This window comes from Thermobia domestica, chromosome 10, assembly GCF_964235325.1.
Source record: "Thermobia domestica chromosome 10, izTheDome1.hap1.1, whole genome shotgun sequence".
In the NCBI taxonomy this organism is placed as follows: Eukaryota; Metazoa; Arthropoda; class Insecta; order Zygentoma; family Lepismatidae; genus Thermobia; species Thermobia domestica.
The window spans coordinates 57,368,246-57,393,170 of NC_137463.1; positions in this window are offsets into that span (position 1 = coordinate 57,368,246).

Consider the following 24,925-nt stretch of genomic DNA (forward strand, 5'->3'; position numbering starts at 1 on the left):
ACTATAAGGCACAGTAGAAATTTGATTCACATGTGTTTTAATTTTAAGTCCTTTTCAGGTCCAATAAAAGCTTGTTACAAGTTAATAATTATTTACTTGGGCATAATAAAGAAGGTTTTGAAAAAGATGTATGTATGATAATCATATGATTGTTCTTTGAACGAAAAAGGATCGAGTACATATATCTTCAACAATAGCAGTAAGACAAGATAAAACATGATAATTGACATCAGAACACAAATCAAAGCTACACTCTGAACAAAAGACAAGATCTTATCTTAATCATGAATGTACAGAATTTAAATTTAAAAAATGCAAATGATAAACGAAGTCATAACGACATTTACAGTGGAATAAAACAATAAGCAGTTGAATACAGTTTTCTCGGCTGTTGTAATTTTAGCTTAAGATACATGACCAACAAATTCATTCAAGTTGCTTTGAAAGTCATAAATCGGGATACAGTCTTGCGCGTTACTTACTTCTACAGTTCTTTGCTTCTTATTTTGAGAATTTGTACTATCTATGGAATTTCTAAGAAATCCAATTCGAATGAAATTAGACCAAATGAGTACGTGCTTCTTAAGTGTACGATTACTATTACTCTTGCTACCAAGATTAGGTTCTGTTACGCGCTTACTATTACTGTTACTAATAAGGTTAGGTTCGGTTATCTTACCGGTAGAGTTAGGTTCAGTTCTCATTCGTTTCACTGGTGGCGAAATGTCGTGTCTCCTAATGGATCTGTACTTGTCCTTTACACGATATCCACGGTAGTATGTCTGTAATTAGGTTCAGTTACATTACCGGTAGGCCTACACATAAATTTAACATTACTTTTCACATTGGTATCACACTTTAATCTCACATGAACACATCGAGTTTGATTTCGATTAAGGTTAGTTTGGTTCAGGTTAGTACTGTATTGCACCATTGATGGATTTTCAAAATTTTGCAATGTCATACTTAGATGATTGAAATCAACGCACTGCATCACGTTCTGTGTAAGCATCATCAGATTGTTCAATAATATCGTTTTGGCCTATTCGTTGAATGAACATTTCAATAGCTCTAACTTAATCGGCCAATCACTACAAACATTGCTGGGAACACACATTCTCTTTCTGTATTTCACGAATACTGGTATCAATTTTCGCTCTGCTACACGAACCAATGTCGTATACATATCATTCTATTACAATTACTTCATTTCGAAAATTAATATCACGTTGAACATACTGTGAACACAAGCAGACAATAGCATTCACTAGACGAAGATGACCATAACTTTTCTCATATTGATGCCTACTAAAATCTTCGTTACATGCAGCATCAGTAAGACAATCAAAAACATTGGAATGAAGTGGGGATAATCTGATCCAACTAATACCGCATTATGTTTTTGCGAAAACTCATTAAATTTCATCAATGCAGACTCAGGATCTGTCTTCTCTGTTGTTTCTAAGGAAAGTTCAGGTTCATTTGGAGCATTCATGTTAACCTATGATGACATTTCTTTAACCTGTGATGACATATCATCAGTGAAACTACGGAATATTTCACCCATATTTTGTCTCAGTTGTGCAAAAAGCTGATCGATTTTTTTTTCATTTGTTAATCTATTCGGTTATCAAAATCTTGCTTTAATTGATCTATCTGTTGACCAATTTTACTGTTGGTTCATTCGTTGATCCATTCGGTCACCAAAATCTTGCTTTAATTGTTCTATCTGTTGATCAATTTTAATGTGAAATTCGTTCATTTGTAACTTCGATTGTTCCATTTGTTGTTTTAAGAGATCGGGCAGGTCAGAAGGCTCATTTCTCTGTTGCCATCTGCTTCAGATGTATTGCCCATACCATTTTAATATTTGTCGGAATTTTTGTGCCACTTCTCAACACGGTAAACTCCGTCTTGTTATATCTTTTAATGAAATAACCTCGCCACCTTATAGTGAATCTGTACTGCCGAAATTTATTATATAGGAGATTGTCTACTTCAACGAATAACCTGAAGGTTCCTGGCGGCAAACCAACAAAAATGATATAACGTAACTCTATATACACAGGTCCTCAGTCATAATTATAGCTAAACTATATCACTAAAATAACTTAAAACAGTCTATATTGCATTTATCTTTACTTGGTTTTTATTGTGGCACACAATTATTGAAATAAGCACACACCTTTATAATTATGCGTACATATTTTTTATATGATGGTTCCTGAATTATATCGTTTCTTTACAAAACGTTGTTATGACAACGTAAAGACAGAAACTCATCAAAAAGCATCATATTAGAATCAATTATTGATTCTTTTCCGTATTTTCTTCTTCTTCTTAAAACTGGTTAGTGCATATTTTAAAATCATACATTGCCCGGAAATATTATAAAATATATTTAAAATTAAACTGAAAATACAAGATATCGGTGCAAATAAGCAGAAGTTGCTATTCTGGCTTTACAGCAATCTAAAATTGCCACTCTACGAGTAAGGTTAGGGAAAATCAAAAAGGTTAACCTAGGTTTTGGTTAGTTAGTGCCGATTAGAGCTACAAGCACAAAGTTGGTGCTGCTACGTATAAAAAAGTTAGTAACAAATTATGTGGTAATTCTGGTTATACATTAATTCAAAATTGCCATGTTTACAAGAAAGATTTGAGGAGAAGGAAAGGGCCGTCAATTAATACTGTTGTGTTAATTCTGATTAGTGCTACAAACACAAGGTTAATACTCTTAGGTAGGGAAAGTTTTCAACAGCTGAAAGTGACGCGTCTGGATTGACGACAATCCAAAATCAGAACTTTTACAATTAAGCTTTGAAAAGAACAAAAAAAAAGTGTCAATCGTTAACATTATGTCAGTGCTTGTTACGCTACAAGCACAATATCAGCGTGCCTACGTACGAAAAGTTTTGGAATATTGTATTTGCTATTCAAGCTTCTTGTCAAGAAAAATTACCACTTCTACAAATAATTCTTAGAGTGGTAAAAAAAAAAAAAAAAACATCTGTCGTTAGTGCTGTATAAGTGGTTGTCAGTGCTAGAACCACAACATTAGTGATCTTATGTACAGAAAGTTCTTGGAATATTAATGTGGTGATTCTGGTTAGACGTTAAACCAAACTCGCCATTTTTACAAAAAACACATTGGGAAAAAGAAAAACGCACCAATTGTTAGTGCTATATAAGTGCTATAAATGAAATAATTTCTATTCACGAAAATATCTTTTCAAATTAAGTAGGAGCAAACATTACCGCTTTTACAAAGAAGCATTGCGGGGAACAGAAAGAGTGTTAGTCATTAGTTCCACGAAAATGACAATTAGTGCTATAAGCAAAATATAGTAGGTTCTCTTATGTACGGACAGTTATTGGAATATTAGTATAACAATTTTGGTTTAATGTCAAGCTAGAACAACTGCCTTTACAAATAAGGTTTGGGGAGATAAAAAACACCAATCGTTATTGTTAATTAATGCTTGTAGTACTCATTGCAGCCGTTATCCAAACTGTCGATTACTATTAACAAATAAATAAAACAATCAAAAATTGCCCGACGTTGAATATGCGGTGTTGCACGGCTCTTATTGAAAAGATGCTTCATGGAGTATTTTCAATTACTAATTTCCTAACAAAAGATAATTCAAGGAAAATTATTCCAAAATCCAGGAGATGACCCATTTACGTATTGAAACAAATCAACTTTAAAAAATTATATTCACAATACCAATTAAATGCTGATAATAACAATAACAATAAATTCAACCACAACAATAATAATTCAAATCTGTTCTAATAGCAAATAAGTCAAACAGAATGAAATTTTAGTTTGATAAAATACACAATATAATTGGTTTATACACCACGCGTCTTATCTGATTCAATCAAATTCAAACAATCCAACATTAGGTTTAATTTTAATGTAATTTAGAGTACTGATCTCGTTGCTCCAAAAACGAAATAACGCATTTTTTTTTCGTTAAATTCCACCGTAATCCGATTCAATTATCAAGCGTTTTATGGCAATTACTTTTCAGCCAAACTCAATTATTCTTAAAGGTCAAATTACAACGAAAATTTATAATTTGTATGTACTTACTAAGTATTGTTTATATTACGGGCAAAAGTGCTATTCAAAAGGCAGAAGCAATTAAGAAGAAGAGGAAGAAAAATATAAAAATATAATTTAAATATTGCTATCATATTTAAATATTTCTTAATTTCGTCGCTATGACAACTTGTTTATCTGTTTGATGTCGTTGTTACGCTAAGAAAGATAAACAGAACGAAGAACCATCTTGTAAAGACCGAATGTATAATATTTTAATGTGACATCACGATATATGTTGTCGGGTGATTCTGTTAGTCCGTACCAGGCCTTTAAATCGAAAACGGTCCGAGATATGTACAAACTGAAAAACACGTATCCAATTAGTTGCAAAGGGCAACAGAGCGAAGTAAAAACTTTCGTCTCAGGGTACCCCGCAGGGTCTCAGACGGGGTCCAACTCAAAATTGTCAAATAGAAAGAGGGGTCAGGTGGTATATAGCTTGAAAGCTCTTGCAAAAAGAAAGAAACTATAACAAGTTCCGATTCTCTACGATTACCCTATGCAAAATGGCGGCGGGTCAAAATGTCATCAAAATTTGCATTGAAAACAATAAAGGCCACTTCTATAAATCTGAAACGGGCAGCCAGACGGAAAAATTGAAAAACAAGTGTCACATGATGTTCAAAGGACAACAGATCGAAGTAAAAAGTTACGCCCCAGGGTCCCCCGCAGGGTCCCAGACGGGGTCCAACTCAAAATTGTTAAATGGCAAGAGGGGTCAAGTGGTATATCGCTTGAAAGCTCTTGTAAAAAGAAAGAAGCTACAAGTCCTGATTTGCTTCGATCACCCTATGCACCATGGCGGCGGGTCAAAATGTCATCCAAAGTTGCATTGAAATGAATGTGAAAAAACACACATTCCAGTGGAATTGGCGGTAAAATTGTTGGACAGTGCCCGGTAGCCCTGGAGAGTTGTGGTGTTCATAATAAAAACACATCAGCGAGTGGTGCACACAGCCGAAATATTGAGTGAATGACACTATTCGGTCGGAAGAAAACAACTGTTTTCACTTTGCTTTCACAGAATTCTTCGAGATGTGGAACGAGGCAAGCATGCTCTACCAATGTTTCCTGCATCTGTTTTGTAAGAGGTCTGGGGCTCTTCCCATATCTTGACCTTGGTGTCCGCACAGGATGTGTATTTGAAATCCCTTTGTCTGTAGTTGAGATGTTGCTTCCTATGTTGGACTCTCCCCTCCCAAACCTCCGACACTATGGGATCAAGGAAATTGAACACTGTATCCTCCGGACTGGTTAGTGCAACAGACGAAATATTTCGGCTGTGTGCACTACGCTATGATTTGTTTCCATGATGCACACCATAACTCTCCAGGGTACAGCAATTATACGGAACATTCCCCTGGGACATGTTGTTTTGCACCATTTGCCCGCATTCAGCCCCGAACCCATAACGGCGATATAAATAGATCTGTATTCTGGACTTGCCGTGTGCTATCCAATGACGTATAAATCTTGCCAATCCCCGAGTGTCACGTTGCGACCCTCTCCGCGTTATTGTGTTATTTCCGTTCGAGAATACATTTTCCCCCCACTTCCCGACCTAAGTTTGAATGATGTCACAGCCTGATTCGTCTGTATACCTATCTTAAGCTCAATGTTACTCAGCACCAACAGGCGAATAATGGGATTGACGCACGGTTCCAGCCCGGTCCTTACCTGCCCTTTTCTTCCTTATGCGTTGTGTAAAAGTGAAATTCATGAGACATGAATGTCGTGAAACGTATAACTATAAATGAAATACCGAAATGAATAAACATACACATCTTTGATAACGATTACTGCAACTGGATTGCGCTCTTTGCTGGTTTATGTTTGTTGTACAAAACATACGCCTTTCGAGAGAAACAGTTGCAGACAACCTTGAATTGAAAGGCACGAAGATGAGGTACGCTGAAACATAGTTTGTTTCACAGTAAGTTGAGCAGGCTTTGCTGAAGGGTCGTTAGTACGAATTGTAGTGAAGTACTTGTGCTGTGCAAAAGTAATACATGCTACGAATTGAGTTGTATATGTGTGTGTGTGTGTGTCAGAAGGCTTCCATTTCATTGTAGAAGGTGGCACGTACTACCCTAATATCGTGTTAGTGCAGTGTCGGCTAAAGATAGCATTGTATTGGAACAATGCCATATACGAACGGGGAGGCATTTTACATGTTAATGATGTTAGGGGAATGTAGGCAAAACTATAGAGCTGCAGCCCGAATTTATAACGCAAGGTTGCCACAGCGACAATCAATTTCCCATAATGTACTTCGGCGGTTAGCAAATCGTCTGAAACAAACAGGGCGCATACCTCCTCAATATGGGGGTCACAAACATGCTCCAATTGTAGATGACAACGATGTCGTTATTGATGTTTTGGCTGCTGTCGAAGTATGTCCTAATGCATCCTCAAGACATATTGCCCGGGATCGCGGAATTAGTCAAACAAGTGTACTGCGTATACTGTGGAAGCATAAACGCTACCCGTATCATATATCTTTGTGCCAGGTGCTTACAGATGCCGATCGTAATAAGCGCCTCCACTTTTGTAATTGGGCCCGTCAGAAATTGAGGACAAACCCAACGTTTTTCAGTATGTACGTGCTGTGGACAGACGAACCAATATTTACAAGTGATTGTCATGTCAACCTACACAATGCGCATTATTGGGCTGCGGAGAGTCCGCACTGGACACTACAGATCGACCGACAAAGACGTTAGATCATCAATGTGTGGGGTGGTATCATTAGAACACATGTAATTGGGCCCTGGTTTATTGCTGGAAATTTAACGTCGGCTCTGTTCCATCAATTCTTGACAGAACATCTACCGCAACTGCTGGAAAACATCCCACTTCATATGCGGCGTAATATGTGGATGCAATTGGATGGTTGTCCAGCACATGCTGCTCTTATATGCAGAGGTGCATTAAATATTTTAGTTCCGCACCGTTGGTTAGGAAGAGGTTCCAATACTCCTTTCCCTCCTGGCTTTCCAGACCTTACGTGCACGAACTATTATTTCTGGGGTCGATTCAAGGAACTTGTTTACACGAATAGACCAACTACACCAGAAGATATGATGCAACGTATAATGACCGCATTTCGAAGCATAGGAGAGGCAGAGCTTGAAGCTGTGGGCTATAATTATTATCGCCATCCGGACCGTTGTCTTGCTGTGCACGGACGACAATTTCGGTAGAACGTGATGTAAAACGTGCTGTGTAAAATGGACATCTGTTACATAACAAACAGCAGACGTCTCCAAGGTAAATATGATATATCCTTTGTACGTTATGCGATGGTAAATTAATTCTTAGAACAACGTTAGACGTTTCAATATAATATGCTTACCTGTCCACCATAACGCTTCCATTTCCATACTGTGTGTGTTACCAGTGTTGGCTAGGCTACGAGACGAGACAAGACAACAGTTTTCAGTAGTGTCACGAAAGAGGACTGAACAGTGTAGTATTGTACCCGGAAAACATATGTTACCAAGGAAATATAGCTGTTCAAAATGTTCAGGGTTTTCTTTCCAGCAAAATCAAACAACTGCTAATTTGGAGGTGGGCCCTGCATGGATATCTAGAACTGGTCACAGTGATATGTTGTACTTTTGAAATAATGAGACACTTGTTTTTCAGTTTTTCCATCTGGCTGCCCATTTCAGATTTATAGGGGTGGCCATATGGTTTTGATGACATTTTGACCCGCCGCCATTTTGCATAGGATGATCGTAGAGAAGCGGGACTTGTTGTAGCTTCTTTCTTTTTACAAGAGCTTTCAAGCTATATACTACTTGACCCCTCTTTCCATTTGACAATTTTGAGTTGGGCCCCGTCTGGGACCCTGCGGGGGATCCTGGGACGAAACTTTTTACTTTGTACATATCTCGGACCGTTTTCGATTTAAAGGCCTGGTACGGACTAACGGAATCACCCATGTGTGTTTCATTATAATTTCGTGGGCTGTATAAAGATTCAATATATACATTTGGAATCAGGGAATGTGACGTGACAGAAGAAGATACATATAATTTAACATTACAAAACCAGGCAATCGAACAGCCTCTAAACAACCTATTCAATACCAGCGCAATTTAAGTAACAAAAAATCTTATTTAGCTAATAAAACGAACCAAGTAAATTTGATGACAACTACTCAATTAACAGGACCTATCGAACAATCAGAAACTATTTCGATGGAGCTAATAGCAAATCCTAATAGCAATTTAGAAAACGAATCCAAAGACAACCCATTAAATATAAATTACAATGTACCTACCAAATTTTACAGCTGGGCTCAAGGATCCGCAACTACTGCACTGGACTCTCTTTATTAGTACCCAAATGGATTCAAACACCAATTTCGGCCGAACCAGGAGAAATTCAAGGCAAATGATCTACAACAGCTAAATATACTCAATTCAAAACTTAGCAGAAAACATTTAAATTACCATAACTCACCTAAAAACAGGAATGCGAAATTCTCGTCGAATACAGGCAATTTCATTAAACAAACAGGAATTTCAGTACCCATTGTATTCCATACTTCGAAACGATCATTTTAGTTCCAACTCTAAATTTCAACTCAACTCCGCTATCGCGAGCTGCTTGCCATGAAAACAAGAGGCACGGCTGTACGACGTCACACGGCTGCCTTCTTGAAGCAGGAGACCTTGAACTTATAGCTCTTCATTCCTACAATAGATAGTTGAGAAAGAAAAATTTTTTTTTACATTCCAATAATCTTAACAATCCATACATTGCTATTTTCATTCTTTCTACGTTCTTTTTTCTGTTTTCTTTTTTGTAATGTTCTATTCATATTTACTTTTATTAATACTTTACATTACTCCTTTTAATTTAGTTTCTTTTTTATTTTTTGTTCTTCTTATCAATCCATTCTTCAGCAGCACCATTGGAAACATACACAGTGTGTCCAAATTCCAGTGGCGTATCCTATGTTTGAGGTACCATAGTCACAGATCTCCTATTCTCGAGAGAAAAATTCCACAATAATTTTTCTATTCCAAAGCGGCGCAGGACTCATTATGGTGTCTGAAAAACTCATACAAAAAGAACAACAATAAGACGCATGAATGAAGTTTTCGTAACAATTGTTACATAAATATACATTAACAGTTCGAATCCATTCAAAAAATCTCAACCAGTTTTTGTTCTTTCAAATTCAAGTTTCTAATTTATTTAATAAAAATATTTATTTGGAAACTATCATTCCCGATTTAAAACATTTAAAAAGCATTTCATATTATTTCACTTACTCTCATTTTAGCAAATAATTTTCTGCTATTCATCCATGACTTCTCCATAATGAGAAGAGCTCGAGTCCAAATCACAGAGTTATTAAAATACAAAATTTCTGGGTTGTTAATCTTCCATCGAGATTCTAGAGGAATGTTTATCGAACGTCCATAAAATAGCTCCTATGATATAGACATTACAGCAGAATGTTCGCAAAGATTTAGAGCGAACTGTAACTCAGTAATAAACCGCGACCAGCTTTTTGGTTATCTGAGCAATAAGCACGAAGAGAATATTTCAAGGTTTTCACGAATCTCTCTGAAATTTTTGCCTCAGCGTGGTATGGTTTTATTCATATATGCTCAATACCCAAGCCAAAAAGGAATGCCTTAAAGTGACTTGATACAAATACAAGTCAGTAGAAATTTACTCTGGTAAACCAAGTCTACTGAACACTTCAAGAATGTGATAAATTGATTGTGAATTTAAATGCCTTAATGTCTCAAGAAAGAAAAAACATGAGGCATTATCTACTCCAATCAGGATAAATCTGTATTCATTGGAAGTAGGAAGAGGACCAATTATATCGATCACAATATTTGCAAAACTCTGGTAGCAAATGTTGAGATTAAAAGTCGCATTTTCTTTTGATTGTTATCCTTCACCACAAGTTTTAACACATTCCTTCACATGTACTATCGTATTTCACGTATAGCATCGCATTACCTTTTTTATAGTATGAAAAATACCTGAGTGTCCACCGGTCAAATGTTGATCATGAAAGAATTTAATGATCAATCGCTGCAAATTTTTAGAAATTACAATTTTGTGTGGAATCGTTAATGCTCTACTTTTTTTCATTAAAAATTCCATTATTCATGATATAATTTATAACATTCTCTCCGTACTCAATTCTTTCCATAATGTTTCTTAATTCCGCATCTTCTCTCTGCAAAACCTCGATCGGTTCTTTTACGAGAGGAAGATTCCAGCTATTAGCTATTTTAATTTTTTTACTCATATTAGCAAGGTCAACTGGACCGTCAATTTGCACATACTCGAAGGAATCATAAACACGTGTTAAAAATCTGCAACTACATTCTCGTGGGATCTATTACGTTTAACAGTGAAATTAAATTTACCAACTGCTTCCACTAAAGTACCATTTTAAGAAATCGCTTGCAATTTCCAATCCAAGCAAGGGCCTTGTTATCAGTGAGGACCACGAAGTCATTGACTAAATAGTGGCGAAATTTATAAATAGTTTTTACTAAACTAATAAACTATATTTCGTATATACTTCTGTGTCGATCTACTTAAGTTAATTTTGTACTAAAAAAGCAATGGGAACTAAGTTACAATGCTGATCTAATTGTCAGACTAGGCCGCGGATGGATTTTCCTGACCTATCGATGTGAAAAAAACCTGCTTCGAGAGATTAGGCGTCTTCAGAACCACATTTTCAATCAATAATTCCTTCAATTTGTTTAAAGTTTTCTGGTGTTCACGTGTCCACACAAAAGGTTATTTCAATGCGTGCCATCTCTCCTTGTATCCCACCGTGCAGTAAGAAAAAAGGTCACAAATTCTCTAAACATCACGTTTGTTGCGAGGTGGAGGGATATTCTTAATCGATGCAATTCTCGAGGATTAACTCAATTGTTTCCCCATCTACTATAAATTCTAGATATTTAATCGCTTTTCTAAAGAAAAAACTTTTGATTGATGAGATAGTAACAAAATGTTTTCTTAATCTTTCTAAAACTAATTTAAGCACTCTCTTACGCTCTTTCACCGTATACTTAGTTACTAAAAAATCATCGAAGTAAATTCTTGATCTTTCTTATCATTCAATATTTTCTCCATTGCTCGAGCCAAAATACAACTACCAGTCTTTATACCAACTGGTACTTGAGAATATTGATAACTTCCACGAGGAGTTACAATCGTAGTGATCTCTCTCGAGCATTTATGAAGGGGAATTTGAAAATAAACTTTGTGCCAATCAAGCGAAGAAAACTAATGCTTTCCCGCTAAACTAGATAAGCATTCCTCCAGATTAAGCGAAAGATAAACATCGTCAACTTATCAGCATTACAAAAAAATCCTACGATAGGGTACCATTTTTATTTCTCACTAAAAACTACTTCCATAGTTAGAGTGATCCACCTCCAGTAATATACCTTGTGACACAAAATCTTGTATGCAATTATAAAAAAATTCCTTACTTTTAGCAACCGAAAAGGGAGATTCTTTGAAAGGCTTTTATAATTTTAAGATATAATTTCGCATCGAAGTTTTTACTACAACCCACTTGATCAGTAATAACATCCGAAAAGTCAGTACGCAATTAACTGCTAAACTCTAAAACTTCCGAATCCTTAGAACCATCTAAATCCTTACAACGAGATACTTTGTATCGTTTAATAATTATCTCTATCTTGGGCAGAAAGTGCTTCTATACAAGCATTATACTTGATATAATGCTAATTAAAAAATAACAAAAGAAGAATGTTTTTAATATATGTAAGAAATATACATTATTGTATAATTGGTTGCTATGTAGTTGTTTATAGATACCTAATTAACATGTATGCTTGCAAGACAGTTTGTGTGAATATACGTTAAAAGATAATCAACGAATAAATTATTCAATACTCATCATCGACTTGTAATTTTGATAGAAAAGGTGAGAATACTAGTGGATATAATTACTGAAGATATTTTAATGTGTAAACAATTACTGCCACTAAAGATTTACTTATATTATTAGCCGAACCAGGTTGACGACTACCTTTGGTGAGTCGTTGTAAAAATTTTGGTTTACCTCACCCGGGATTCTTGTAAATTCATATCCCGAAGTTTAAAGTAAGGGTGAATTTACCTCTGTAAGAAGGTTCATGACTACAAACTTAACTATACTTAGAAGTGGTAGAATAATCACAAGAAAAATTATGATCGGTGAGGCAGTGGAGAAAGAAACTGTTGACAGTGGTAACAACGAACAAAATACAGCACCTATTGTACCTGAAATGTTGACATTAGAAGACAAAATTTTAATGGCATTACAGCGACAAGAACAAAGCCGAAAAGACGATTTGGAAGCCATGAAGCAAAATTTGGCTCAGATGTCCAACGAATTAAAGCAGACGATGCAGCAGAAATCCGAGGAATCCAGCAAACAGTATGAGGAATTAAGAAGACGATTGGAGCAGAAGTCCGAGGAATCCAGTAGACAGTATGAGGAATTAAGTAGACGGTTGGAGCAAATAGACCAAAAATCAGAAGAGACGAAACAATCTATTATCCAGGCGGTGAGTGACATCACATTACAGTTCGATGAAAAGCTAAAAAGAGTATCTGAAGATTGCCAGGATAATTATAACCATGTAATCCAAGAAGTCAATTGTGTAAAAAAGGATTTGGAAGTAATAGAATCTTCTGTACGTCAACAAAAGATTCAGGTCACGGATAATTCTAACCAAATACGTGCAAATACTCAGTTGATATCTACTTTACAAGAGGAAATTAGGACGCTACAGATTAAGGACAACGCATACCACAACAACATGGTTAATGATCGTTTGGAGTTCCCTTGTTCACAAGAGATGACCTCGCCTTCACCCGTAGCAGATCAATGTGGACCTTACGTTATCTCTTCTTCAAGTAATCCATCCGATGAGGACATTATTTTGGAAAGAATTCATCCAAGGAATACAGATGGGCGGAAAAGAGATGGTGGAACTACACATCACGCAGTAGGTAGGAATTGTCACTCAACACGAACACGGAATGGTGAAAGGAAGGTAAAGTTAAGTGTAAAGATGAGTGAAATACGTGCTATGAGTAAGTTCAGTGGTAAATGTAACGAAAATGCTACTTCTTTCCCAGAAAAATTTCAGGATGGGTGCAATATAATGTGTATAGATAAATCGCAATATATGAAACTAATCCCTCATTTATTACTCCCACCATGTTCTTTATGGTTTAAAGCAGTACGAGATCACGTCAATACATATGATGAATTCAAAGCAGCGCTGATTGCGAATTACGAAAATGACTTTTTGCTTGCAAACAGAGATGCCACGATTAGAAACCAACCTTTCAATCCTAGTTTGCACAAATCTGTTGTTGATTTTGTTGTAAATACGTATAACGAACTAAAAGTCTTAAATCCACTGCAATCGGAATCTAGGGTGATTGCATCAATTCGAAATTTACTACCGTTTAAGCTACAACAGATTCTGTTTTCTACCCAGTGTATGAGTTTTAATCACCTATTAATGCTTGTCCAATGTTATGAAACTCAATACCATGCTCAGAACCATCAAGCGGGATTAGGCAAAATTAAAAACAATCCAGATCATCTTGTACCTGTTCGTAATCTAAATATCCGTAATGTGAACAATACCGAACACAACCTAAATCGAGTGAATTTAAGCAATCAGAACGAGCAAAATAGGCAAAGATATGTTGGTAATCCACCTAACCTAATCAATCGTGACAATAATTATGTCAGATCACTTAATCAAAATAGATTTAAAAATAGACGAAATACATTGCGAAATTCAAGGAATACAGTAAACTACATGGATAGACGTAGTCGTAATTCAAGAGATGGCACTTCATATCAAAATCAGTCATGACGCAATTCATGTACAAAATAGTGTGGGACATAATAACGATTGTGCAGTACAATGTACTTTATTAGAATCATATGCAAGTACGAATTTAAGCTGACTACAGTTGATGAAGTAAGGGTTAAACCCATATCAGCTATAGATTCTCATGAACATTTATCTTATTTTTATTCAATTTAATTTTCTTTAATTCTCATTAACCAATGATAATTTTCAAATGATTTTAATTCTCTCTTGTTAATGTGAAGAATTATAATTCGATTCATAATTGATTAAAAGCAAAGGTTATTTATATTATATGGATTTGTGTTGAAAATTTGTTGTCAAAGATTATGTTAAGTATAAGGTTCATTCTATTAAGCTAATTATTCGACGACTGTCTTTATGCGCTACCTTATATATTACTCGAATAAGATTCTTCTGTATTCTGACGCCTTATTGATACAATGTATATTTTAAAATATCATCTAATGTAGTTATCATATAATGCGCCCTGGAAAGATCAAACATTTTTTTCTTAACATCACCGTTTTTAATAATGATTGAAATTGTTGATCATTGTGATTTATGTTTTAAAAGGTAATTTGCCTCTTACGATTTTGACTTCGCACCCTTCATTGATTATATTATTAAGCGACGACGTTTTTGTAATAAAAGATAAATATTAATGGAATGAAAGATTTATTATAAATGTATCTATATATATGAAACTTAATAAAGTTATATACGAGGGTCGATCAAAATGTAAAGGACATAATTAATAGAATACCATTATTATAAACGGGCCAGTGGTTCTTAAATATAAAAGCCAAGCTCGCTTGTAACTTTTATATTCAGTCCCATCGTCGGGCGACATTTTATACAACGAGATACTTTGTATCGTTTAATAATTATCTGTATCTTGGGCAGAAAGTGCTTCTATACAAGCACTATACTTGATATAATGCTAATTAAAAAATAACAAAAGAAGAATGTTTTTAATATATGTAAGAAATATACATTATTGTATAATTGGTTGCTATGTAGTTGTTTATAGATACCTAATTAACATGTATGCTTGCAAGACAGTTTGTGTGAATATACGTTAAAAGATAATCAACGAATAAATTATTCAATACTCATCATCGACTTGTAATTTCGATAGAAAAGGTGAGAATACTAGTGGATATAATTACTGAAGATATTTTAATGTGTAAACAATTACTGCCACTAAAGATTTACTTATATTATTAGCCGAACCAGGTTGACGACTACCTTTGGTGAGTCGTTATATCCTCCGAATTCCCAAACGTGATTTATTTATATTCTCCGAATTGACGTTCGAAATCACATTATCAGTAATCGAAAACTGTTTATCAATTTTCTTTTTTAAATCTTGTAAATTCTTCGATTGTTCTAAGTAAATATCAGAACTGGTAGAGTCACTATCAATTACATCCTTTTGCACTGGTGCAATACATTCCATCATTTTCGAACAATCTTCCTTTATTTCCTTTTTAAATCCTTCTTTTTCTTCTTTCTCCTTACAACAAGATACTTTGTATCGATTGATAATTACCTGTATTTTTGGGCAGAAAGTGCTTCTACATAAGCACTATACCTGATATAATGTTAATTTAATAATAACAAAAGAAGAATGTTTTTAATATATGTAAGAAATATACATTATTGTATAATTGGTTGCTTAGTAGTTGTTTATAGATACATAATTAACATGTTTGATTGCAAAACAGCTTGTGTGAATATACGTTAAAAGAGAATCAACGAATAAAATTATTTACTACTCATCATCGACTTGTAATTTCAGTATAAAAGGTGAGAATACTAGTGGATATAATTATGGAAGATATTTTAAGGTGTGAACAATTACGGCCACTAAAGATTTACTTATGTTATTAGCCAAACCAGGGTTGGCGACCACCTTTGGTGAGTCGTTGTAAAATTTTGGTTTACCTCACCCGGGAACTTTGTAAATTCATATCCTGAAGTACAAAGTAAGGGGTGAATTTACTTCAGTAATAAGGTTCATGTCTACGAACTTAACTATACTTCGAAGTGGTAAAATAATCACAAGAAAAATTATGCTCGGTGAGGCAATGGAGAAAGAAACTGGTGACAGTGGTAACGACGAACAAAATACAACTCCTGTTGTACCTGAAGTGTTGACATTTGAAGACAAAATCTTAATGGCTTTACAGCGACAAGAACAAAAGTTAGCCCAGATGTCGGAAGAATTAAAACATACGGTTCAACAGAAATCCGAGGAATCCAGTAAACAGTACGAGGAATTAAGTAGACGGTTGGAGCAAATAGACCAAAATTCAGAAGATACGAAACAATCTGTGATCCAGGCGGTGAAAGACCTTACATTACAATTTGATGAAAAGTTAAAAAGAGTATCAGAAGATTGCCAGGATAATTACAACCATGTAATCCAAGAAGTCAATTGTGTAAAAAAGGATTTGGAAGTAATAGAATCTTCTGTACGGCAACAAAAGATTCAGGTTACGGATAATTCTAACCAAATACGTACGAATACTCAGTGGATATCTACATTACAAGAGGACATTAGGACGTTGCAGATTAAGGACAACGCATATCACAACAACATGACTAATGATCGTTCAGAATTCCCTTGTTCTCAAGAGATGACCTCGCATTCACCCGTAACAGATCAACGTGGACCTCATATTATCTCATCTTCAAGTAATCCATCCGATGAGGACATTATTTTGGAAAGGATACATCTAAGAAATACAGTTGGGCGGAAAAGAGATGGTGGAACCACAGATAATGGAGTAGGTAAAAATTGTCACTCAACACGAACACGAAATGGTGAAAGGAAGGTAAAGTTAAGTGTAAAGATGAGTGAAATACGCGCTATGAGTAAGTTTAGTGGTAAATGTAATGAAAATGCTACCTCTTTCTTAGAAAAATTTCAAGATGAGTGCAATATAATGTGTATAGATAAATCGCAATATATGAAACTAATCCCTCATTTATTACTCCCACCATGTTCTTTATGGTTTAAAGCAGTACGAGATCACATCAATACATATGAGGAATTCAAAGCAGCGCTGATTGCAAATTACGAAAACGGCTTTTTGCTTGCAAACAGAGATGCCACGATTAGAAACCAACCTTTTAATCCTCGTTTGCACAAATCTGTTGTCGATTTTGTCGTAAATACATATAACGAATTAAAAGTCGTAAATCCGTTGCAATCGGAATCCAGAGTAATTGCATCAATTCGAAATTTGCTACCGTTTAAACTACAACAGATCCTGTTTTCTACCCAGTGTATAAGTCTTAATCACCTATTAACGCTTGTCCAATGTTATGAAACTCAATACCACGCTCAGAATCATCAAGCAGGATTAGGCAAAATTAAAAACAATTCAGATCACCTTGTACCTGTTCGGAATCTAAATATCCGTAATGCAGACAATACGGAATATAACCTAAGTCGAGCAAATTTCAACAATCAGAACGGACAAAATAGGCGAAGATATGTTGGGAATCAACCTAACCTAATCAATCGTGACAATAATTATGTCAGATCACTTAATCGAAGTAGACTCAAAAACAGTCAAAATACATGGCGAAATTCTAGGAATGCTATAAATCCTATGGATAGACATAACCGTAGTGCAAGAGATGGCACTTCATATCAAAATCAAAGTCATGACGCAATTCATGTACAAAATAGTGTGGGACATAATAACGATTGTGCAGTACAATGTACTTTATTAGAATCATATGCAAGTACGAATTTAAGCTGACTACAGTTGATGTGGTAGGGGTTAAACCCATATCAGCTATAGATTCTCATGAACATTTATCTTATTTTTATTCAATTTAATTTTCTTTAATTCTCATTAACCAATGATAATTTTCAAATGATTTTAATTCTCTCTTGTTAATGTGAAGAATTATAATTCGATTCATAATTGATTAAAAGCAAAGGTTATTTATATTATATTGATCTGTGTTGAAACTTTGTTGTCAAAGATTATGTTAAATATAAGATTCATTCTATTAAGCTAATTATTCGACGGCTGTCTTTATGAGCTACCTTATATGTTATTCGAATAAGATCCTTTTGTATCATGACGCCTTATTGATATAATGTATATTTTAAAATATCATCGAACATAATTACTATATAATGCGCCCTGGAAAGATCAAACATCTTTTTCTTAATATGATCGTTTTTAATAATGATTGAAACTATTGATCATTGTGATTTATGTTTTAAAATGTAATTGACTTTTACAATTTTTGACTTCGCACCCTTCAGTGATTAGATTAATAAGCGACGACGTTTCTATAATAAAAGATAAATATTAATGAAATAAAAGATTTATTATAAATGTATTTCTATAAAGGAAGCTTAATAAAGTTATATACGAGGGTCGATCAAAATGTAAAAGGACGTAATTAATAGAATATCATTATTATAAACGGGCCAGTGGTTCTTAAATATAAAAGCCAAGCTCGCTTGTAACTTTTATATTCAGTCCCGTCGTCGGGCGACATTTTATACAACGAGATACTTTGTATCGATTGATAATTACCTGTATTTTTGGGCAGAAAGTGCTTCTACATAAGCACTATACCTGATATAATGTAAATTTAATAATAACAAAAGAAGAATGTTTTTAATATATGTAAGAAATATACATTATTGTATAATTGGTTGCTAAGTAGTTGTTTATAGATACATAATTAACATGTTTGATTGCAAAACAGCTTGTGTGAATATACGTTAAAAGAGAATCAACGAATAAAATTATTTACTACTCATCATCGACTTGTAATTTCAGTATAAAAGGTGAGAATACTAGTGGATATAATTACAGAAGATATTTTAAGGTGTGAACAATTACGGCCACTAAAGATTTACTTATGTTATTAGCCGAACCAGGGTTGGCGACCACCTTTGGTGAGTCGTTGTATCCTTTGCTTTTTCTTATTTGGTTTTCGAAGAACTACCATAATTTGGACCATCTTCAGGAAATTTGGCAATTCCTTCTTCAGCATCATTCGCATTCCAACCAATACTTAGTCTATCTTCAATCAGAATTCCCATATCCACCATTGGATTAACAACTGGTTGATCTTTCTCATTTGTGTCAGATGTCATTGTACTCGTACCATCTTGGTCCGATGAATAACTTGGAATAGCCGAAGAAAAACTCGGATTAAGTAAAGCATGCAATTATTCAGTAATCTCAGAAATGTTTGTAACTCCTGAAGAATCCTTTTTAAAAAGTAGTCTGTCCTCTTAACTGTTCTCGAGATGGCACAGTGATTTACAAAAGTTGTCTTCCATTTTCTGCTAATTCAATCTCACACTGAACACCAATCTCCGTTTTCGCCTTTACTGATTTTAATTCCCGACGAAATGCTTCAGACATTTCATCTAATGCATCGACCTTCTGATGTAAACCTCTTCACAGGAGAAAAATTTCGAAAAAATAATAAGAATTTTTTCGAAATCCATCTTCACCATTTCTTTCATTCTCATTTCGACGGCCCGCACCATGTTCAGATTTAAATCCTAAAGTGGTTGACGAAGACCTTTCACTGGATTTCAAAGCAAAATCGCCAAATTGTAAAAGAACTGATTTCCTCTTGTTGGGTAACAACACACTCTTCTTAGCGAAGTCCACTAAAAATGAAGTATTTCTGTAAAATGGTGTCCCCAGCAACATTCACATGGTAAATCCGAAACCAGTAAAAATCTTACACGCTCAAACCATAAGCCTCCTGATAAATTTATAAGAACTGTTATTTCACTCTTTCTTACCTAGGTGAACCCAAGAGGTGCACGAATATTTTATGACTGGGTTTCTTCACGATTGATCCCCACCCCACGAGGTTTTACTAATTCTTTGATAATGAGGTTATATGAAAATCCGCTGTCAATACAAATATTTGCGCGATTATTATTAATAATCGCACTAACTAAGTTTGCTACGTCGTTATCAAGCTGTGCAGGAACGACACCAGACGATTAAAAATATCTTTATGAGCATTGGACTTCATCAATGTATCTGGCTCCTTCCCTTCAGAATAAAATTTAAATTTAACATTATTTTTAATTTCCTACCCTGAAAATTTCTAGTCATGACTCGATTGTGCTGCTGAAGAAACATTAGCATTAAAATAATTAGTTTTTATTCCTAATTTCCTATTATAATCAAGTTTATTCCTAAAAACCTTCGCATATTCTTCAGCTCTTTCTCTAAGTTCCAGTACGTTTCCAGGAATGTAAGCATTTAACATTTTAAATCTGACTGCCGGATTCATACAATCGAGTATAATATTCACAAATTGAAATTCCTCTCTGTTGCGATCTAAAATTAATGAGGTCTAGTAAATATCATTAATATAATTAACAACCACCTTATTTATTCTCTGTTTAATGAATAACCTATCTGCAATCAAAGTGTTGGACAGTTTTTATAATAAATATATAAAAAATCATGGCTCTAAATAACTCCCTAGGAGCATTTACTTGAATAGCTCGCTGGACTTCAATTAAGAATTCTCCCTCACATTTACTTAACAGTGAGCAATACACTAAACTCATGGAATAATTGGAAGTTTCATTAATTTCTTCCGATATCAACAAAATTTCTCAAACCAACAAACTGTTCTTACCATCTATATTTTTAAAGTTCTTCAATTTAGAATCTAACAACTCAGTTGTTTTCGTAAAAAAAGTTCCTAATCGCATAATTGTTTCGGATAATATCCAGGAAAACCTTCATTTAGGATCGGTTTGCTTTTCCTCGTTAGATTACCTTCCCCTCTAGATCTTTCACCTACAGGTCCGATTAATCCTAATCGTCAATTACCTACTGGAGTGCAATTCCTAATTGCAACTCGTTTATAATAATTTCCTATCCTTTGATAGTTTGTAAATTTAGATTGACTCTAACACTGAGTACTGGTAACATTTGGCAAGTCTAAACCCACTCTTCTTGCTGGTACGATATTTTCAAGACATTTAGCTCCTGCAAGGTTTCTTATAACATGAATGGATCTTTGTTCGTTTCGACCTTAGGATTCAATCCTTCAGATTCACGTGACCCAAACACATTATTCCCTTACACCCTCTCATTGGAGGCATCCCGGGTTCTATTAAACAAATCATTAGTCGGGGTAGGAGGTTGAACCCACCTGCTAAAATAACTAACATGTGGTTCCTCTAAACTTGAACCGTTATTGTCTGAAAACTAATTACTTCCTATTCCAAACTCATTCCTAGAATCCCTATTACTTTCAGAGCTAAAGTAACTTCTGTTTACAAATAGAAAAGAGTCTCGATTAGGAGGTGTCAAACTCATATTCATTACACCGCAATTACTATCAATAAACCCAGTTTTTATCTAAAGTTATTAAATTTTCACTTAAATTATCTTCTGGTGTATTAATGCATACATTATTAACAGACATGATTTTTTAAAACAATCACAAATATACAAAAATACATAAGAATATAAATAAACAATAATTTCTTACAGGAAAATTGAAACAGAACCATCAACAAAGCACAACGGTTCTCGTAAGCAACACCACAGCTTCTAAACAATACCAATTATAGTGGGGAATACTATAGCTATCAAGAACTCCTCTCGTCTCGTGGGCAACACGGCAACAAGTGACCACCGAAAACTTAATTTAATTCTAAATATATCGTAATAATCAGGATTACAACTACAAAAATAATCACTAACCTCCTTTAGCATCAAATACTAATAAAACCCTACTGTTTTTCAAGTACAATGTACTTGAATATAATGTAAAAATTAGGTGGAGTTGAAATTTAGAATCATGTAGCATTCCTTGCAGCGGTTACGCAAAACTGTCGATTACTATTAACAAATAAATAAAGCAACGAAAAATACCCCGACGTTCAATAAACGGTGTTGCAGGGCGCTTGTCGAAAAGATGCTACATGGAGTATTTTCAATTACTAATTTCATAACAAAAGACAATTCAAGGAAAATTAATCCAAAATCCAGGAGATGACCCATTTACGTACTGAAACAAAATACTTCGACAATTCCTAAGAGTATATAATTATATATATATATATATATATATATATATATATATATATATATATATATATATATATATATATATATATATATATATATAAACTCAACTTTAAATAATTCAATTTACAATACCGATTAAATGCTGATAACAATAACAATAAATTCAACCATAATAATAATAATAATTGAAAGCTGTTCTAATAGCAAATAAGTCAAACAGAATGAAATTTTAGTTTGATCAAATACACAATTTAAGTGGTTTATACACCACGCGTCTTATCTGATTCAATTAAATTCAAACAATCCAAAATTAGGTTTAATTTTAATTTAATTTAGAGTACTGATCTCGCTGCCCCCAAAACGAAATAACGCAAAATTCTTCTCCTTAAATTCTACCGTAATCCGATTCAAATATCAAGCATTTTATGGCAATTACTTTTCAGTCAACCTCAATTATTCTTAAAAGACAAGCCAGGCAATCGAACGACCTCTAAACACCCTATTCAATCCTAGAGCAATTTTAGAAATAAATAATCTAATTTAGCTAATAAAACGACCCTAGTAAATTTGCTGTCAACTACTCTATTATCAGGACCTATCGACCTATTAAGATGGGACTAATAGCAAATCCTATGGACATCTTTTACTTTTATCAAAACGATTTAGAAAAGCGAATCCAAAGACAACCCATTAAAAAATACATTACAATGAACTTACCAAATTTCACAGATGGGCTCAATCATCCGCTACTAGTGCACTGGACTCCTTTTAGTACTACCCAAATGGCTTCAAACAACGACTTCGGCGGAACTAGGAAAATATCAAGGCAAATAATCTACAACAGCTAAGTATACTCAGTTCAAACTTCGCAGAAAACATTTAAATTTCCAAAGCTCATCGACGAACAAGAAAGCGAAATTAACGTCAAATATAAGTTACAGGGAATTCCATTAATCGAACAGAGACTTTAGTAACCATTGTAATCCAAACTCCGAAACGATCTTTTCCAATCACAGATTTCAACTCAACTCCACTATCGCTAGGTGCTCGCAACGAAAACAAAAGACACGGCTGTATGACGTCAAACAATTGCGTTCTTGAAGGAGTAGACCTTTAACTTATACCTCTTCATTCTTAGAATAGCTAGTTGAGAATGAAAAAAATGAAATATTTCTTACATTCCAATAATCTTGACATTACTTACATTGCCATCCTATGTTTGTGGTACCGTCGCCACATGCTACAGGCACAACGTTAGTGATCCTGCGAACTGAAACTTATTAACAAAATAAAGTAATGATTCAGGCTTGAGGTCAGTAGTACTAATGTTGTGCTTGTCGTAGTAACCAGCACTGACGTAACTCAACGATTAACATAGTTTTTGTTTTTCTTAGCTTCCTTTATCTAAAAGTTGCCGTTTTCGTTTTACATCCAGCCAGGATCACAATTTTAATTTATTAATCACTTTCCGTACGTAGTAGCTAACGTCATGTTTGAAGTACTAACCAGCATTAACTTAGTACTAATGATAGACATCCTCTTCGTTTCCCGCAAAGCTTGTCTATAAAAGTTTTGATTTGGACTTGAATTCAAGGCACAGTCGCCAGTGTAGTTTGTTAATAACTTTCTGTATTTAGATGCACTAACATTGTGATTGTAACACTGATCAGCACCAACGATTGATAAAAAAATTTCTAATGATTCTCACTGGGGACTCACTGGGGTGTGAAGACTCGAAGAGATGATGCAGCGTCAATACCCACCATTAAGAACAGATGAATCACTAGATGCTATTCACCCAATACTAATCAATTAACACCTTGATCACGCACTTAATAGCTGAATTAAAAGAGGAAGCTTTTAAAGAATTCATCACATATTGTTCATTTGTTTTCTATTCTGAATTTAGAACAGAAATGTCGCGAAATTCTTGATTGAATCACGTGACACCCCAAAGTGTCCAGATCACACGTTAGAATGTTCTCCACTATTAAATAAATAGCTAAATAAATTACTGTTACTAGATGTCCTTTACTAAGTATTATTTTGAAAATCACAATATTGCTGTTAAGATGGCTGAAAAAGAGAAATACTGTGTACAGATTATTTTAGCTGATACATAGAAAGTAAAGAATCATAAAAGATGACATAGAAATATTTTAAATTGTCTAAGTAAAATTCATTATATATTGTATTGTCCAAGTGAAAATATTTAAAATTCTCTTTTAATTTTAACATTGAGAGATTCAATAATATGGGGATATGATCTATTTTTTTGTTGTTCTTCCAAGTTTGAACTTAAGTTTTGACAGTAAAAAGTGATGTGACACTCGACACATATTCCAAAGAAAAATACTAATATATGAGATGTCTTAGAGCTTTCAGAGCACAAGGGGATCAAATCCTATTACCAAAGTTGCGAGAAAAATGTATAGTACAAGCACGCTTATGTACATCGGAAAGAAATTTTTTTACAATCGTTATACGAGATATTTACAATATCTGGACATGAATTTATTAAGGACTCATCAAAAATGCACTTGATTCCCTTGTGTTCTAAAAGCGTTATATAGTAGTATTGTTGGCTACTAGCTTTCAATACCAGCTGCGGGGCCGCGGTGGCTCAGTGGTAGAGCGTTCACCTCTGGTGCTTGGGTTCCCGGGTTCGATCCCAGCCCGGGACCCCAAGCACCAGAGGTGAACGCTCTACCACTGAGCCACCGCGGCCCCCGAAACTTGCTATAATATTAAATAATATATTACTCAAACTGCTAATAATTATACAGGGTAAGTCGAAATGATGCACCCGATATCAGAAAGTTGGCAGT